The sequence below is a fragment of the Pinus tabuliformis genome, chromosome 5_1 (assembly GCF_031772625.1).
Source record: "Pinus tabuliformis cultivar Carrire ecotype Pingquan chromosome 5_1, CPIR1, whole genome shotgun sequence".
Classification (NCBI taxonomy): Eukaryota; Viridiplantae; Streptophyta; class Pinopsida; order Pinales; family Pinaceae; genus Pinus; species Pinus tabuliformis.
In genome coordinates, this window is record NC_142305.1 from 60,519,728 (window position 1) to 60,525,613 (window position 5,886).

The window sequence follows — 5,886 nt, forward strand, 5'->3', positions numbered from 1 at the left end:
TAAGTAGGTTATACAAAAAGAGCGATACATTTATAAAAAAACTTCTTGAAAATGCCATTGATCAAGCATGTAAAGATAGCCAATGCATTAGTCAATCCAAAATGGCACCACTACAAATTGATAGTACCTTGTATTGAAGGCCATCTTACTTATGTCCTCTCCCTTAATTCTTACATGATGATACCTAGATCTTAGTTCTATTTGGAAAGCATCTTGGATCCTTTAAACTAATAAAATAAGTCATGTATCCTAGGCAAATGATAACTGTTTTTTATTTCTACATTATTCAGTTGTCTGAAATGATTGCACAACCTTAATGTTCCATCTTTATTTCTGAAAAAATGCATCGAGGCTCCCTAAAGTGACACACTTGGATGTACATAACCCTTCTTCAAAATCTCTTCAAGGTACATTTATAATCCATTTAGCTTTGATGTGCAAAGAAATATTGGTGATCTTTACAAGAAACTTAATGTTCTTCAAGATTTTTGGAAAAATGGTGAGCTTACCATGAATATTGATAAACTAAGATAAGGATAATAAATTCTAGAAATTAACTTATTCTCAATTTTATTTTTATGGTGGTTGCACCTACATATACTTAGGCATTAAATTTAAATAAAAAGCATAGTATGAAGAAGATGACGATTTGTGGTTTGAAAGCTTACTTTGGTATTGGAAACAAATGTAGGAATGTTGAGGTTTGGAACTAGGATAAGGAAAACAAATCATTTTCAACATTTTAATTATCCCAACTTGTGAAGGTTGGGTTTGCAATGGAATTAGATTATAATTAAATAAATCCAGAAAAGGAAATGCTCGACTCCATTTCCTTCATAGAAGCATGATGATGTTCAATAGAAACTAAAGCCATGATTGTAAAATATAAGGATAAATCTAGGAAGTTTAGCCATTGTTAGTTCTATATCTTCTAATATGAGTAGTAGCTATTATAAGTTGGAAAAAGATTGAGCTAGAGATTCTAAGGTTTAGATTAACTATACAGACATATGAGAAAAATCGATTGTATTAATAATATAGATTATGTCAAAAGTTTATAAGCATATGATATTTAACCCTAATGTTGGTAATAAGAAAGATAATGGGATCATTAATAAGAAGTGGAAATGTCACAAAGACCTTATCAATATTAATGTAGTTGATGAAGATGATTTTTTAAACATTTTTAGCTTAAAACAAACAAGTATAGTGAAGATTCATATCAATGCTAACAACGTACACAATGAACTCGTTAATAGAGTAACTAAATTAAAAATTTTATGATAAAATGAAGATTGAAGATAACACTACTTTTGAACTTGCATAGATTTAATAATATAAAACATATGTTTAGTAAGTTTAACTACTCTTGACAGCTCCCTAGCTTACTAAATTGCAATGATTTTGACTCTTTATTTTATCGAATTCCTAGAGACTTGGTAGCTTTGAAAGATTGGTTGTCACTATTACACAAGGTACCTAGTCTAACTAATAGATGAAATGACCTTTTTTTGGGGGCACTTTTTTTTGTCATTTTTTCCGAAATCCCGTAAGGATTTTTAAGAATCATAAGTTTAAGTAGCTTAATCTGCAAAGTTTGAGTGTCTTGTGGGTTTTTTAGAGTGTTGAATTTGTTTATGCATTCAAAAGTGCATTTTAAGCAACAAGAAATCACAGTAGTTTGAGTGTCTCATGGGTTTTTTAGGGTGTTGAATCCATTTATGCATTCGAAAGTGCATTTTGAGCAACAAGAAATCACAATATCGCTAGAAATTGTATTGTTGTATTCCGTCTAAAAATCCATTTTAGACTTCAGGTACAACTATTTCATAAATACCACATATAAACCAATAACAACATGTCTCCAAGACTTGAACCTATTGTTTACCAAATCATTGTGGCTAAAATAAAATAACCACAATATTCAAATATATAAATAAACTATTGTTTACCAAACCATAGTGGCTAAGATAAAATAACCATAATATTCAAATATATAAATAATATTATAATAAAAAGTAATTAAAAACTGAAATTTGATCGAAATCATAATCTTAAATAAATGAAATTATTTTTTAAAACAAATATATATAAAAAACTCAAAATCACTGAGAAGGAAAAAAAAAAAAACAACGAAATTCTCACACCCTTAAAATTATTTATATCATATTTAATACAATAAATTTTATTAAACAACATCATAACTATGATAGATTTTTACAGCTGGACAAAAAATATCATGATTTTAGGTGCAATAATATTTCTAACTAAAACTAAAATATATAATTGGAAAAAAAAAACATGTAACACCAATGGTAAAAGCCAAATGAAAACCAAGGAATTCCGGTCAAATGGAACCAACATTTTGTAATACACACATTTAACGAGAAAGCGCAGAGGCAGACATATATATATGAGATTCACTTTCTTGATTTTCTTTTATTTTCACTTCATTTAATACTTCCAAACACAGAGGCCAAACACAAAACCAAATTCCCCGTCAAATGAAAACCAATGTCCTGTAAGTGCACAGAGGCAGACATATACAGATATTGATTCTCTGTATTGTTGCTGGACTTCAATGGAAATAATAAACACACGAATCTATTTATCCACTGAGAACTTTTAGAGCATTATTTGTTCTGTTCTCTTATTGCTGGACTTACAATAAAAAATACATATCCTCTGAGAATTCTCTTATTGCTGGAAATAGGAAATTATTGGTAGAATTCTCTTATTGCTTGCTGGGGTTACAATGGAAATAGGGTGCCCATTAAACACAAGAATCTATTTATCCACTGAGCAGTGAGAACTTGTGGAGCATTATTGCTGGACTAAAATTTAGATGTCATATGGGAGCTTTATCCAGTGAGAACCTGTAGAGCATGGTTTGCCTGTAGATGTGGCTGGGTTGGACAATGACAGAGGGGAAATTAGGCTGATTCACTGCATTGGGGAAACCCTGAGTCTCGAAGCACAGTGCTGTGTGTGGCTTGTGCAGGAAGCCCCCTTTGCCCACAGTGTGTTTGAGATTATTACTGGTATAGAACTGCATCGCTGGAGCAGTGGACCACACCTCCATCACCCTGCGACTCCAAGGATCCTTCATCCTCGCAGCAATCCTCAGCCCATTCTTCAACTTGGGTCCGTCCAGAACATAATTGTTATCGAACCCAGGGGGCCTCTGCCTACTCTTCACTTTATTAATTCTGGTGCCAACAATCGTCTCTTTCCTGAAGTCCAACGGAGTTCCCTGCACAGGCAATATCTGGCCTGTTGGAATCAGATGATCATCTGTGGGAGTATAATGTGAAGCCCATATTTTGACAGCATTGTCCAGTATATCCCTACTGCTGTTATGCCCTGCAAGGTTCCAGTAAGCATGAGTGGTTAAGCTCACAGGCGTAGCTTTGTTCCTCGGTATTGCCTCATAATCAAGTCTCAGCTCCATGTCTCCACTTATTGTATAAGTCACTGATACATCCAGGTCACCAGGAAAACCTGCATGACACTATTCTTATTTTAAATAACAGCAAACAAAGATTTACTATTAGCTGCTACACCCCCAATATGATTATCTGTCAACAATATTAATAATCAATAATTAAGGAGCAAATATCCCATTCTTTTAGGTGAGTTTTCTGGTCGGAATTGTGATGGCTGGGTTGAATTACAATTCTTTGATTATTGAAATTGCAGTGAGGAGCTTTTCCAATGAAAACAGGGTCTACAAATCCATTTCCATTTCATTGGTAAAATTGCAGTTTTCAGAATTGTGATTTTCCATCCATCAAATCATTAATGGAAGAAACAACAAGTTCACCAGCATCTCTCGTAGTTATCAGCGCAGTTGATAGGTCTGCAATTTCCCTCCTAATTATCAGGGCAGTTAATAGGTCTGTAATTCCCCTCAAGGCAGGCAGTTAGTAGGTCTGCAATTCCCATCAAGTTCATTCCATGCTTCAAAATCTCCCATCACTTCACTTTAGCACCTACCAGTATTTTCAACTTGGAAACCCACAATCCCCTATTTCAACCAAACCCCATCCAAGGAGATGGGATTTGAAAATCTGTAGAAATGCAGGCTTGGCTTCTACCTGGGATGGGATGGGATTAGATGAGATCAGCAACTATTCCAAAACATTGCTTATTATTTTTCTAAATGAACGCTGCATGCATGTTAATGGAAGTCAATAGCTTAATTTGCAGGTTATATATGCATCAGCATAATGGTTAATATTTTATATGAGTAAAATGGAAAATGTCAAGATATTTAAATTTAAATACTTCTGTACAATAACAACAAGAATGAGATGAGAATTAGGCCTCCCACCCATATTCTGAATCCACATTAAATCTAGATGGCTCACCTTGTTCGCCGTCCACACTGTGGTAAGTGAACTGAATAGATGGCTTCCTCCCTCCTCTATACTTTTGCACTTTCCATAGCACATTGTCGAAGCCTCTCAACCCTCCTGTGTTCACACATACCATACCACCACTCTGTCATCAGTATGCAATCCATCATTATCTGTTCACATACTTTTACACTTTTGTTATAGACTTTTAGTTATCCACATAGATGCAATATTTTGTTACAGGCCTTTGGTTAGCGACATAAATGCAGAGCTGCAAAAAGAGGAAGGCACCCAGACATTCATTCACCATGGAGAGTGTTATTGCCATCGTTCTTGGGCAAATGGTAGGTTTTCCCATTTAGGGTAAATTGTGCATTCTTGATTCTGTTGGATACACGACCCATGATGGCACCAAGATAAGGCCGGTTGGGGCTCATCTTCTGCATTAATAACCAATTCCAATCCCATATCATCACGAGAGAGTCCACCATATTCCGCATTGTAATCTATATAAAACAAATTTCATTTGAAACTAGAGATCTAGGCCATGCCCATCTGGTTGGCATTACTGTGATATTTATGATGAAAATATTCCTACTATCACCATATAGAAATGCAAATACATAGACATAGTTGACCTCATACCATGTATGAAGCTAGAGAGTCATATCCAAGGGCCACATCTGATATATGACCTGCACACATTAAACATTACTATGTTTAACGATACACATCTAAATGCACATATGTTTAATGAGATGACAATATTGAAAACGGTTTAAGATGTTGATATGTCTAAGAAGATACATCTACCGGCAAACATTAATCTGTTTAACCAGATGTTTTACCTCTAATATCTGGAAGAGTTAAAGAAACAAGTGTAGCTCCCCAGTTAGTAACATTTATGTGCATATCATCCTTATAAAGATGAAAGAAACCTGGACTATTCATATTCATTTTTTAACATGAGACTTCACATTTGCATAAAGCACATTGGACTATTCATATTCATTTTCTGACCTAACATGCCTTTCTGGAACCCAAAACTTCACATTTGCAAAGTTGAATGAAAGTAAAGATCCACAAAAAGTACAAAACCATACCCAATATCTTAGCCATTATCAAAAATCAAAAGTTGAAACAATACACATCTGTATGAAACATACAAACACACTTATATATATACTTAACCAGAACTCAAAGTTGGCACTCTATTCAACCACAATTTCCATGCCAATTGAACATCTTTGGAATTGAGCGTGCATGAAGCCCAATCTTAGATAGTTTAGGTTTTCAAGGCTACTATAATATTTTTTTTCAAGATTTGTATTTAGTTGTTTTAATTGTTTGTGTCCAACCTGAATTAGGCTCCATCTTACATCAATTAGGTTTTCAAAACCATACATTTAATTGTTTTAATTATTTTGTCCATTCACCCATTATAATGGGATCGCAATATCTCTCCTACACATTTAATTATTTTATTTTAATAATAATAATTTGAATATGATTTGCACTTGTTATGATG

At 33.9% G+C, this 5,886-nt stretch overlaps 1 pseudogene across 1 annotated transcript; it reads right to left on the bottom strand.

Annotated features, from left to right (window-relative positions):
• Positions 1-2,480: 2,480 nt before the first annotated feature.
• Positions 2,481-5,477, bottom strand: LOC149163451 (uncharacterized; annotated as a pseudogene). Its single transcript, XR_016260621.1, has 5 exons — positions 5,207-5,477; positions 5,004-5,053; positions 4,666-4,798; positions 4,371-4,475; positions 2,481-3,501 (listed from the first exon to the last, which is right to left on the bottom strand). The product of XR_016260621.1 is annotated as an uncharacterized LOC149163451 (transcript).
• Between the last annotated feature and the right edge of the window lie 409 nt (positions 5,478-5,886).